Source organism: Triturus cristatus, chromosome 10 (assembly GCF_964204655.1).
Source record: "Triturus cristatus chromosome 10, aTriCri1.1, whole genome shotgun sequence".
NCBI classification, from domain to species: Eukaryota; Metazoa; Chordata; class Amphibia; order Caudata; family Salamandridae; genus Triturus; species Triturus cristatus.
Window position 1 is genome coordinate 1078704974 of NC_140593.1, and position 14640 is coordinate 1078719613.

General features: G+C 42.5%; 1 protein-coding gene across 2 annotated transcripts in view; it reads right to left on the reverse strand.

The window, feature by feature from the left end:
* ELFN1 (extracellular leucine rich repeat and fibronectin type III domain containing 1) overlaps positions 1–14640 on the reverse strand; it is a 784985-nt gene that overhangs the window by 595132 nt on the left and 175213 nt on the right. The gene's annotated exons all lie outside the window — the stretch shown is intronic.

Below are 14640 nucleotides of genomic sequence, written 5' to 3' on the forward strand. Positions count from 1 at the left end.
GGGAATTTCAATGGTTTTTTATCAGTAAAATGTCCAGCTAACTATAACATGTGTGAAACCTATGGTTTTTTCACTGAATTTGCAAGGTTTTTTAAATGCTAATTCCTAACTATAACGTGTGTGAAACCTATGGTTTTTTCAGTGAATATATATATATATATACATACATACATATATTCATTGAAAAAAGCACAGGTTTCAGAGACGTTATAGTTAGGCTGATATTTAACTCGTACAAAAACAGAGACATTCAGCCGTTATAGTTAGCTGACCTAACTATAACTCACGCCCCCTCAATGCACTGCCGATGACATCACATATTACATCACTCATGACATGGACATGATGTGGGGGTTGTTTCCAGACAAAATATTAAAGATAATGTACTATTTCACAGCGAAAATCAAGTCAATGTTTAAATTAAAGGAGAGCACACAAACATATTTCAAGTTCAATGTATTTTACAGATTGCATAAGTTTTTGTTCTGACTTGGTCTGGGAAAATCAAACATGAAGAGCTTTTTATTTTTCACAAGGGTTGCATTTTTTATGGATTTTAATTGATTGTCCATGCATGTCAAAAAATTCTTGGAAGAAAGAACAGAAGCACTTAAGAGTGAAGGAAGTTGCATTCCAACTGCAGCGTAACTAAGTAATGGAAAGCACATTTATACATCTTTTCTCATTTTGACTTCATTTTCTTTTAGTGTCTGTTTGAGTCACACAAGAACATCCTGCTGGCCAGGCAGATCTGCATATTTAACACTTTGGATGCCGTGCGATCATCGACCTACCATTGCGTTGTCTCACCGACATCGAAATAGCACTACATTGGATGACATTACGTTGAAAGTTGCAACTTCTTTCAGTGGCCCATGAAAAATTGCGATCGCAAACGCCGAAATTCGCCGAATTTCGGCGTTTGCGATCGCAATTTTGCTAAGTGGTATGTATGAAGGCAAATCAGCGCGCAAAATAAGGAATCGCAAAATCTGCAATTCCTTATTTTGCAATTGCATTTAAGGAATCGCAAATTTTGCGATTCCTTAAATGCAATGTAAGAAGCACCAAAAAAGTGCAATTTGGCCTTAAGGAATCGCAAATTACCACCAACTACAGGTTGGTGGTAATTTGCGATTTCTTTCAAAAATGCATATTTTTGCATTTTTCAAAGTGACATGTGGCGCACACACATGCCCTTAGGGCATGTATGTGCGCCAGATGTGCACCCATGCTCATTTCAGGGGTACAACAGGGTGTACTTTTGACACCCTGGCACACTTGAAATTGCATTCTCAATTTGCGATTCTCTAATTGAGAATCGCAAATTGAGAATGTCTTCCCATTCATTGCTATGGGCCTCTAGGCCCATAGGAATGAATGGGGAGGTATTCCTTAATTGCGAATTGCAATTTGCAATCCGCAATCCGCAATTAAGGAATACGTAGGATTCACAAAATTATTTGCAAATCCTACATACATAGCATTTTGCAATTCTCAAATAGCGATTCTCTAAAAATTGCTATTTGAAAATCGCAAAACTAAAGTTTCATACATATGGCCCTTTGTTCCAACTTTATGCGGGGAGAGGCTTTTAACTCAGCCATTCGGAAAATTTCCCAGTTCCTTATACATTCAGATCTCTGTTAGATCAGCTACAATACACAAGGTATGGCCATATAGGCTTTCATGTGTTTTGTGGTTGTATTTTCTTTCACACCATCACCAGCACAAATATATACCATTATTTTGCCTATCTTTCTTTCCCTTCTATATTATTTTGACTTGCCACGTGCAAACACATTATATTTGTTTGATTCTAGCCTTTGTTTATGGTTTGACACCTTCCCTTATTAATAATATAGCACCACTAGAGAACATGTGGTACATCGAAGGTTCTGGGGGTTGCCTTGTTGTCTTCTAAACAAAATGGAGGAGGCACATGTCACTTTCTTTCTCTACATCCACTCGCACTTCATCCTATCAGTTAAGGCGCCTAGAGTCCTGCGAGACCCTCATAAGCACCTGCTTTAAACGTTTTTTGTGAAAAGAGTTCCTTGGTCTTAGGTCAATTCTCTGCAAGTGTGTATTGTTTATATGGGCATTAGCTGTCAGTATAGCTCAATGAGTTAAACGCTTGCTGAGATATTCATGACACAAATTCGACTCTTGCAAGGCAGACTCAGACTTCCATCCTTCTGCAGTGAGAAAATTGAGGACCATTACATTAAGTAATAGAAACACCTGTTAATCACCCTGTTAAGAAACTTCTGAGTTGCAGTGTGAAGCACTATGTGGAAACCAGGCATTATTATTAGCATGTCAAATGCCCTCACAAAACCATTAGGTTGATGTGGTGTATCTGACCAGGTAGCGGACTCGTCCCAAATTGAAAGATATGTGATGCTGAGGATGGGCCTACTAATCACATGCCCGAATCCCTTGGTTCACAGGATTCTCCCTTAATTGGTGTCAAAAGTGGGAAAGGGCAGGAATCAAGTGGGAGGATACTCATTGTGCTATTACAAAAAAAGCAAAAACAACTTAAAGGATTAACAAGCTGGATCCAGAACAGAGTTGAAAAAAAGTATTTCTTTGTAATGAGCTCCTAATGTGAAAAGGATGATTTAATTGGAACATGTAGAGAAAGTCTGGCATCATTTTACAACTGAGGGGTTTTTGAATAACTGTACTATATAAGGCGTTTACAATGTCTTTGACACAGTAATAATGGCTTTTGGAATACACTTTATGTGGAAGTATCAGTGAAAGGAAAAGACATTGCCTCCCTCCTCAATTGTAATCACTGGGGAGGGGCAAATGTCTACACAGAACTGGATGTGCTAGTCAGATACAAAATCCTGCGCAGAAATCAACATCCCCCCCAGTTATTACACTTGAGGCAGTAGCGGCTGGTGTTGTGGATGAGGCGCGCGGGGACAAGGGGTCGGGGATGACAAAATAAAAACTTCCCTCCAGTCCGCTGTGTCGCTGCTCTTCTGCTCCTCTCCTCCAGGCACCGGCTCCCAGACTCCACTGTGGCAAATCCTGATGCCGCTCTCATGTCACGACAGCAGCATCGGGATTGGCCTGAACACTCTGAATTTGCGCTCCCAGGGAAACTGGGAGCCTGTGCTTGCTGTCTCCAACCCGGCAATGTAGCCTGAGTCGACCGGCCAAACCATCATGCACAATGACAATAGTGCAACTACCACTCCCCCTGTGCCTCGCAACTCCCCATGGCCCCACCCTCAAAGACTCGGCAGGAAAGCAAAAGGAGAATGCCCTTATTTTTGTTTTATTTTTGCTGTTTTGACCCTGAGGCAGCCGCCGGATGTTGGGGGTGATGCTCCTCTGCCATAGCAGAGGAGCCGCTGCTGATTTGAGGAGGGAGGCAATGTCTTTCTTTTCACTGATACAGAGAGGCAATCTGCAAAGGCAATTCTCCCTGAGCCACTGGTGAAGGATACACTATGGAAACTAATCACAAAGGTTTGATAGTATATAAAGTAGTACTTTTGTAGTACTATCTTACGTACTACTAGAGGACTTTCTGAACTAGGCCTAAAACACCTAAAATTGGAATAACATGGAAATATTGGGGACTAATATATCCTATTAGTATAAACAGAAAAGACTGCACTCTTTTAGCAATTTTACTAATAGTGGGTTTAACTTTTTGTTGCAAGGCATGTAAAAGTACATAAAAAGAGTACTCCTGCAGTTTTACTTCTCATACCCATAAATGCTTTAGTGAATTGGCCTGGATGTTTGACAAAATCTACTCCAGTAGAAAAGACCTCAAATTGTATATCAAGTTGGCATCTTTGAGAATGTGCCATCAATTTCCTTGATTGACGCATCCAGAGTGATAGACAATGCTAGTCACTTCTGTTTGTATATATTCATTACCAGCCCAAAAACTTAGCTGGTGTGTAGACACATTGTCGTCCTCCCCATGTAACGAGCAACTGTTGGTCGTGGGGTGTTTAGCCTGCTCCACGCAGTACGAGATGGTTGGGGAGGCATTCTCAAGGCGTGCTGTGACTCCAGGATGGTGGGTTTATGGTTTACAGATGTGTGAGATGGTCTTCTTTTGCTTTGAAGTTCATTCTCTGTGATCTAGTGTTCTAATCTTCAGATTGGTGCATGGGAGGATGTGCTGCCGGTACTTTGATGACTGGCCAGAGTGCCATGTGTCAATTGTCCACATTATGAGGTGCTTTTGGGTTGGTGGTAGTTGGCAGGGTGTCAAATGTAGACGTAATCACTGCAACATTAGTCAGGAAGGTGTTGGGGGTTGTAATAGACAAATTGTGCTTTGTGTGGCGAGTTCTGTTTGTAGCAAATCATGATGCAATATGTTGTGTTCTTTGCTAACTTTGGTTGGAACTGAAGAATGTGTTGAAATGATTGAGCTTGCCACACTTTTCACAGTTTATCTGGGGCAGAAAACAGGCCACAGTAACAGATCTGAACCACTACAAAGGCATTGGGCTCAGTTTGATCTCTGAGAATGTGTATATGGGTAGTTAACAGTGATAGGACTCAATGTAGGGTGAGGTGAAGTCTGCATTGCTTGGCAATGCTTCTCTACTTGGGCATGGCAGGGCCTATGCTTAGCTGTTTGATCTTCTATGACAGATACCTATTTCATAGATTTAATAAGGACAGAAAGTCTGGGGGATTTCAGCACACAGGAGTACTGGGGTGACTAGCACCTCTGTGTGATTTGGGTGCTCATGGCCGTTTCGGTGAAGTTGAGTAAATAAAGGGCAATAAGTCACTGGAAGTGACTTAGGTACCCAACCACATATGCTTCTTGCAGCTTAAGGTTCCTGTGACTTTTGAATTCTTCAGAACTGTTTTGCCAGCGGATAGTGGGAAACAGCAGTTTCAACGCAGGTGTTACCACGCAGGTAGGTAACAACGCGGTCAGTACAACGACCGTGTTGTTACCACACGTGGCTTTACATCGCAAGTCGTTTATACGCCTTGCGCTAGGTGGTGTGCAACACCAGGGTATGTGTTGGATTTTAAGTAATTTATACTATTCCTAAGTCCAGCGCGCCATTTAGCGCAAGTCATAGAAACGACTTGCGATGTAAAGCCATGCGTTGTAACAACGCGGTTGTTGTAACGACCGCGTTGTTACCTACCACGTGGTAACACCACGTGTTGTAAAGAGACATATTTGCGGATGGTAGATTCCTGTGATGGGTTGAATGGGACAGTCCTAGTCTGATTTCTCCGCCATGTCTGAAAGCCATTGACAATATGGTATATTTTGGTGCAACGAAAGTGAACTGGGGGGAACAGTTCGGTGGTGTTATCTGTTCCCCCCCCCCATCAGTTTTAGATAGCAGCTGAGGCCAATGATCTAACCCTCATAAGGTTCACTGTTTTGAGTGGGCTCTTGGGCAGAAACAAGGCTTGGCTGCTGTATGTTTGGTAAAAACAAAATTAGCTACCACTGAGTCTACCCAATGAAATCACACCCATACATTTGTGAAAAGAAAGACAACTATTGCAAGTCCTTCCAGTTTAAGGCACAAAATACAGGGCTATGCTGCCATTAGCACTCTCCAGTCAAACTAAGCTTTTTACTACGCCCAAAAAGCAGCTTCAGCTCATTGGCTAGCAACACTTTGAGGAAAATGAAAGTACACTTGCCTCCCACTCACAAGCACACGCTTGCTGTCTCCTGCAGCTTCCTCCAGGGGTGTGTCTGACAGAGATGGCTTGTGTCTGACAAAGAGACTTGTAGTTTTATGGAATGCATAAGGAAAAAGAGAAAAGTAGTTCCCTAATAGCGGGCAGTGGAAGGATAGAAGTCAGGCAGTCAGAGAGAGGGTAAGGATACTGTGCTTCAGGGGAAGGACAAACACAAGATGGACAGGGACAGAAATTGAAATAGAAGAAAGCAAATGAAACTGACAACAAAAATAACTAATAATAAGCAATGGGTGGGCTGTAAGCCCCAGTAGGTTCTTGGTAAGCCGACAATAGGTCTTTTAGACAGACCTGTGTGCTGGGTATGCTCGACCTAAAAATGGGTTGTAATTTGCACCATGTGGATCCATATTTGAAAGAATTCTGGGGTAATCTCAACTACTTGGACCCAGTTTTCTTCTGTGCTAGGTGGAAGAAACCTTCCTCACAACCATACTGGAGCTCAAAAAGCTGCCTTGCTATGCTCAACTGAACGGTGCAACGTGGGCACAATTTTGACATTTTTGCCAGCGTTTTGTTTCCTTGTCCAGCCCTGCCCTGAAGAAAGGGCTGGCCCAGCTCTAGCTGGTTCCCTCTTTTCTAATACTAAGTACATCGAAAGCTGTCCTCACTAACAATGCATCGGATGCTCACCTTTTTTATTTGCATTGCAGAGTCTAACCTAACACTCTCACGTATTGCACTATGCAGGGCCTCAAATATGAGGGGCTTGGCCAGGTGCACAATGTACCAGTCATGGCTTCAGGAGAGGAATTGATATCAGACTATCATGGTCAGAAATGTTGTATGACTTAAATATTGTTTCCTGAATATGCCTTTGGGGGTAGATTTTCTATTCTTAACTCCAGTGGGCAATATTTTTGAAGATTATATTTCTGGTAGGATATGCACGACAGACAACCTTCTCACTTTGGTTTTCTGGTACCGCACCTCAAAGGGGCTGTTATTATTGCCTAACGTAGCCCAAAGCCTCCCATTTCACCCTTCATCTGCCTTTAATACTTGTGTACGCTGCTAATCTGTGCAGTTTCAGTGACTGTCATAAACTCTACCCCTATTTGGGCGTTACTGAAAATTTACATCAATGTCAACCTGGCCTTTAATCTGGCTCAGGTCAAAGAAACGAGTAGCAAATTGAGCTCGACTAATACGTGAATGCAACCATCATAATGCAAGAACTTTGATGTAAACTTTATACTAGAAGAATGTGGTTTTCATGGGTGAGTCATATTCGGAGCCTTCTGTTTATATCTCACCTCAGTGTTATTGTGAGTAACCAAAGTGTGAAGCATCCGCAGAGCTGCAGTGTGTGCAGGTGACGTGGAAATATAATGCATTTCTGCTTCATACTGGATTTCATACACAAAAGAGGACTCCTTAAAGGATTCTATGACGTCCCAGAATTCCTCTGTAAAATCTCATTAGCATATGAGTTGCAAACATCTGCCTCTTTTGCTTGCCCTGCAAGTTTCGATTGTTGGAAGAGCTGCAATAGACTGTCACACTGCCCTGCATCAGAGTGGAAGGCTCGAGCAGCAGGAGGCTTCTTGAGGGAGCTCCTTTGACACCAGGGGCCCCAAGCCCATCAGGGGCCCCAAACATTGAAGGGCAATGAATATCTGTGATATATGGAAAACTCAGGGGCCTCTCTTCATATTCTGTACAGGTGGGGGGAGGGGGTTTATTTTCCATTACACCTCTGAGCCAGGGCCGCCTTAACAGCATTATAGGGCCCCAGGCAAAGCAGTGCACTGGGCCCTGCCTACACAACCACTCACAGGAATAAAAATGTGTGTTAAATTCTGGTCTGCATGCGGCCCCTATGCTAATGGGGCCCCCAGGCAACTGCCCAGCGTGCCTATGCATTAACCTCTTCTGTGCCCATGACGAGATAGTCTCGTCATGGAGCACGGTTGCGCTGTGCCCATGACGAGACTATCTCGTCATGAACCCCACCCACTAATGTAACGCCCGGCACAGGAGGGGGAAAGTGCGTGGCACAGAAGGGGTTAAGACGACACTGCTCTGAGCTGTTTCAGATTGGATGGTTCTAACCAGCTTTAAAATGGCGATATTTTTTAATTTGCTATATAGGTCTTTTAATGCTCTATGGCAAAAGCATAGGGAGGTGATTAAAGGACCCGTTGTTAGAGATCACTTTGATTGGAGCTGATCGGTTCATACAGTTGGGCACCAAGCCAAATGATCTGCGAAATCCTCCCCACTGCACGAGCCCCCAGGAGACTGCAGCAAGCGACGCTCAATGGCGCTGCAGATCACAGGGAGGCACGTGCACGCGCAATGGCTGCTCTGCGGCTCACCAGGACTTCCCGCCTTGAAGGGGAAGAAGCTAAAATATTGTGTTCTTGATGCCGCTGTGCTCTTTTGTACACGGTTGAAAGACAGCAGGCTCGCAGCCTTCAGCTGGCTCCCGATAGCTCCGGGATGATCAGAGCCACCATGCGAGATGTTTTGTCGCTCTAGCCGGGGGCCTACATGTCTGTGCCCTCTAACCAGATCCCTGTGTGACTTGATGGGGATTTCGCTTTGTGTATCTTAAGAAAACGCACAGTCAATCTTGTCTGGAGAAAGAGCTAGAATTCATGGCAAGGCAGGAGCCATGTCATAAATCTGACATTCACCCATAAGGAATGAACAGAGTACCTTAAGGGATGTTATAGGTGGGTCACTGGAATTCATTAAAGCATCAATGGAGGATCAAATTATGCTGCAAGTTTTCTTCATTTATTTGATTAGTTTCTTATCTATTGCAGCTCTACCCAGAGGTTGACATTGCACTTTACAGAAAGCAAAACAAACAAAGAGAGGGACTACACAACAGTCAATTTTGCAGCAACAAAAGGCCAATTATGAAAAATAATTAGGCACATTGTGTGGCAGTGTTATTTCGCATTTTTCCATTTTAACACATATTAATACAAATAGAGAATTCGTTTTACTGTAAATAGTAGTGGTTTAACACATGAATAACTCAACTAAGCGATTATTTGTAAAGGGTCTGAACCTATAAGCATCATGCGTGGCACTTTTTTAGAAACTTTTGATCTGTTTGAGCTGTAAACAAAAAAAAAATTGTTGAAAGGCTCAAGTTCATCTTCAGATGGTGGATTTTGCGACAAGCATGGTAAACCAGAATTAGGCGCGAAATAGCATGCGTGCAGAATCTCATACTTTCAATGGCAAACGCTACAGGTTGCATAATGGACCTGTGTTGTAAGGTTCAGCAGGGCCCACAATTTCAGTTTCATGTTTACATTTCTAAATCTTTTTCTAAACTGTGACTTTTTACATGCCGTGCACTTACATGATAATATACTCAGAAATTATTTTGCAGGCAGCACATTTCTTAGTAAACATTTTATCATGTTGTTCGTGCACTCTGTCCAAGGCTAAGGAAGAGGGAACACATTACGCCCTTGCATTTGGTTGTCCAGTTGGAGACAGTTCTGAATTTCAAGACAAACAATCACATTGGTGCTGCACCAATGACACAGTGTGATTGGAACAGTGCTTTTAGTATATTAGCTACCAGTGAGCCAAATTCGGCAGAGGAGCACTTCTGTGGAGTATCCTGGAATGCTGTGCACTGTGACTCAAATGCAGCTTTGCTGAGGCTAGCCTTCATCCTGATACATCATACACAGGTATGGGGGTTGGGTTGTCCCAAGAGACCTGGCAGAGGGTACTCCCAATATGCTTTCCATACTGTAGATAGTATTAGGATAGGAGTATAAATGTAATCATAATTACATTGTATTGTTATAATGGTTGAACTGTTTATCTTTTCCACCATTCTTGTAATGCTGGCTGCAATGCTTTGTTTTATCCTACTAATATTTGCAACTCATGCTTTTTACACAAGAATACAATTGTATCGTCCTCGGCATCCCCAGGCAAGAACACAGCAGCCAACACCTACGAAGACTTCACTGGCTCCCCGTCGAGAAAAGAGTCACCTTCAAAATCCTCACCCACGCCTACAAAATGCCTACACAACACCGGACCCAAATACCTCAACGACAGAATCAACTTCCACGTACCCAAAAGAAACCTCCGATCTTCCAACCTCGCACTGGCCGAGACCCCCGCATCCACAGAGCCAACGCAGGTGGAAGATCCTTCTCTCACACAGCGGCCAAGACCTGGAACGAGCTCCCGGCAGACATCAGGCATGCCCCCTCCTTGAACACCTTCAGGAAGACTCTCAAGACATGGCTCTTCGGCTGAGCAGATCTGCTGACCCCCCCTCACCCCCACTCAGCGCCTTGAGACCCTCACGGGTGAGTAGCACACTTATAATCCCCCTGATTGATTGATTTCAATAAATGTTTGAAAAGCCAATTTGTACTTTTTGTGTGTTTCCATTGGGCATGCCTCAGTAACAAGGAAAGGGTAGATCTGTTTGCACAATTTCCTTGGGGAATTAAAGTGGTCATGTTCTGAGGTTGCAGGTACCGTCTGGTACCCTGCCAGGTTAGGGGGTTCTGATAGGGCACTGTGAGATTGCTAGGAATTGGGCCAGCATGCTCTGATGATACGTGTGGACTCAGTCCCAATATACTGACAGTTATGTTGTCCGGATACACCATCCTACTTAATTCATCGGTACCGTATGACATGGCACCACCAACGTTCTAGGTCAGGTATTTATTTAATGGTTATCCTGAGTGGTTCTTACATTTGTCCCGGACCCTATTCATATTATATGGAGAAGGGCATGGTGTTAGTGATTAATCCTAATCAGCTAAATAGGAAACCCTTTAGACATGTTTTGCCTCAACACAGCATATTACAAAGCGGTGACAGAATTTAACAACCAGATGGAGAAAAGCAAGGAAATTGTGTTAAATACATAATAGTGTTTCCTCAATTTTCCTAACTGCAAAATGGGACCCTTAATTAATGGTGAGGTTGTGAAAGGTATCTACTGGGAGGGTGTGGAACAGAAATGTGCCATGTTGTCACTTCACCTAATGCGCTATTGACAGCTGTGACCCCGTCCTGCTGCCTCATTCATCCACCCTGATGAATACAAGATGAGTGTATAAAATGCACGTTTTCCCGGAGGGTTATCTTAGTGCTGAATAAGAGATGTTTTGGTGTGTATTCTACTAGAATGTCGCATTTTAAATATAGTACCACAAAAATATTGTAGCCTAAACATCAATTACACAAAACTGTGAAAATGTACTTTTAGTATGTCTGTTCCTTCATCACACTGTGGTATTCAACACTTTGGGTACAATATTTTCCAAGCACAACATTTCTCTACACAATATTCAGCCCTTTGTTGTTACCAAACTTCACGGTCTTCATTTCATCAACCTCAGGAGGATGAAAGGCTACGTGAACCTTTCTGTATTAAAATCTGTGCCAATAAAGTCATAAACTGCTTCCTGAAGTGGATTCTTAAGTCCACTAAACCATCAGACCCTTATTCCTTGGGTCCTACTGCTGTCTCATCACTGCCAAGCGCCTACTTTCTTCTTCATCCACCATTTCTGTTAGGGCATCAGTTACCTCTTCCATCAACAATGAAACCTTCTGCCTTTATAGTGCACTAACCCTTTTATTGGCTGAGACCTTCGGGCGCTCCACTGCCTCCGTCAGTTGTAGAACACTTTCTGCCTTCACCAATCACCAGTGGGTGCACAGAGTACAACAACGTCTGCACTTACTGAGGCAGCATAACAGTGCACTCCATCATGACTGCCATGATGGCCCTCTCAAAACACCTGGTCTGAGGGTTAGGAATCAAGTGGAGAGCTATTTATTATTGATTACATTCTCTTACACTTCAGAAAACCCAAACATTCAAAGGAATCTGCTCGTTAAGATTGTATTAGTGCCAAGAAGAAGCGCACAAGCTTAACTTGCATCCTTTCCTGCACTGGAAGCCAATACAAGGATATTCCAGCTTCAGGGATGTGGTCCCTATTGTTTAAACTCTTAACTAGCCGCACCTCTATATTCATCCTTTGGAGTCTATGCAGTGGGTAGTATAGAGGATCAACATAAGATATCTCATAAAATAATACATGCTTGAGGTTGTATGTCAGAATATTGTGTAGAATATCATAACAAACACTGACTCCCACAATATTGCGAAAGTAGATCTGTAAAGGTAAGATATATCTAATATTATTAACTCCACATCTACGTACCTTATATATGCTGTCAAAGTAGGAAAATGTGGTCTTAGGAATAGTAAATCTATACCTATATATGATTACCTTCAGAATATTTTGGCAATAATGTTTAAATGGTATATTCTATAGCATATTCACACTCATTCTTCTACCAAGATCACCAGAAACCTATAACTTAATCTTCTAGCCGCTCCTTATTTCAAGATTCATTCAAAAGGAGGATGGGATTTTTCCACGCGAGGGACTAAAATATTGGAACACATTGCACCCAGAGCTGTGTCACTCCTATTCTTTGACCGTTTCTAAGAGATTTCTGTACCCTAACGTCTGCTAAGTACTTGTAAGACCCATGCCAAGACCCTCTCCTTCAGGTAGTGCGTGCAATAGACTTTCTATAAGTCAGTCACTTATATTCTAGATTGCAATGCAAAAATGCATTAGTGAGGTGGCTAATATTTTGGTAGGCCTGTGCTAAATGTTTGCTGTGCTGTGAACCCATGTAAGAAATTTTGCATAATTTTTTAACAAAGGGAGATTTGTTTGAGTAGAAAATGTGTCTCCAAGAAGCATTTTCTTTCAAAACATTCTCCTATTTATATTTCTTGTAACTTTTCGTGCAAGGTATATCCTCATGGGGAAACTTTATTAGAGTTATTAGTGCTTAATTGTAAGGAAATGCCTCTTTTTGTATGGTCACCCCAAAAGTTTTGGACAGATGCTGCTGGTTTGTCACTTCTGTGAGTGCGCTGAGGCCTGCTAACCACCCCTCAATGCTAGTGCCTGATCCTTAAATCGTGTCTCTTTCAATGGCTTATAGCCAATTGGCACAAGCTCTCTTACTGCTGAGCCCCTAGAGCATGAGGGTTGAGCTAAAGTTTAACAAACAAAACCTGACTGGTCCTAGAGGGGTTGGTGGTGTATTACACAGCGAGTCACACAAGCACACCATACAATACAGCCTATGTCGTGTAACACAAATACTTCTGCAGATGATATTGATATTTCACAGAAAACATATTTGAAAACTTTGCACACCCTAAAATTTTGGCAAACCCAAATGGCGATAAGCGGTTCGGTTGACTATTTGTCAGGCCTATTACATCCTGGTACTCAGATTTTCACGCTTTAATGTCATTAACTTTTTGAAGAAATTAAAAAACAATTTTGGTTACATAATATTGAATAATGTTGAGGCAATATTGAAAAGATCAACAATACACTTCAGACAAAGATATTCATGTTGAATTCACTTGAGATAAATCGTCAGTAAGTTCCAGGAGTCTCCTTTCAAAACCATGGTAGGAGAAGACTCAATATAATTGGTACAGGCATTTTGACAAGGACTTTAATATTTGATACTAAGCACAGCAGAAACCCCTGGTGGCCGAGGAGCATTGCTCCTGCAGGATACTCAGACGTTCTTAGTAAGAAATAGAGCCTTCTGGGAAAGCCTGGTGAAAATGAAGCAGTTGTTTGGATGGTTGAATGGCAGACCAGCAACTAAATAAATATTGTATTATAAAAATATTAATGTTAAAAATCAGTGAATAAAATTTCGTGGAGATAAGACCTTGAAGCTGGGGAAGTGGGTTCGCGTCTCGGCAGGGACGCTCAACATTCTGTGATTCTGGGCAAATCACATAATCTCCCCCAAAAATGTAACGTGTCCGTCTGTAATGCAACGGGTGCTCATGTAAAGCGCTCTGATACCTTCGGGTTGAGTTTGTACTATATAAAACTAAACAAAAATTGAAAATATATATTTACTATTCTTAACCCTGATCTTTGTACTTGAAGATATATATGTTGTCAAGGTATATATATATGAAACCTTAAATATAATAAGTCTCACCTTTCCTATATATACTTAGCTTGCCAATATTTTAGTACCATACCCTTTGAACGGTGGCTGGTTTAATACCTTTATTAACAGCCAAACTTGGAAGTCGCTTCTAGTATCAACTGTGTTCAAGACTTCTTTTCTTTAGAGTAGTGTGTTTGCAACAAAGTGGCGGGGGGGGGAAGCAGGTAGCGGGTGTCCGGGGGGGGGGGTGCATACTCATTGATTTGTACCAGCTCTGCCAGTGATCTCCCAATTTGAGACCTGCTTTATGGCTGTGAATTGCTCATCACATTCCACACAGGAGGGCAGAGCAGATGAGGTGAGTTCTCTGATTAAATGAGAGGTACCGAAATCCTTCTCAGGCAGGCTTAAGAATTAAGAACCAGAAATGTCAGCCTGTGGGTCAGCCTCCGAAGAGCGCGCCGGCCTCTGAAGAGTGCGCCCGCCTCTGATGAGCACGCCAGCCTTCTGTCGAGAGATTTCTCTATCAGCTCATGTCGGTTACCTGCAGAGCTTTGACAGACACCAGCGGTGGCATCGGATGGTCTTTTGTGGGTACTTGCCCTGCCGTTGCATCACCACAGTGAGGGGTCATTAGGGATTAAAGCATCTTCAGCAACCTGTGAGGGAATGCTTCCTTCTGACTGGTTACATGACTATCAGCTGTACTGGGAAGGGAAGCAATAAGAAATTTAAAAGTATCTTTGTGTAGTTCACTGGTAATTCCAGACATTTTGATTTCCCCAGGATGAAACATGAAAAAGTGCACTGTACTCAATCAGGTATTAATACAAAAATAATAGGATGGGTGTTAAGGGAAAGAACGCGCAACCTGCAAAATTACACAATTTTTAATCAGGTAGTAATGTGGCATTATACACAGACAATCCAGAA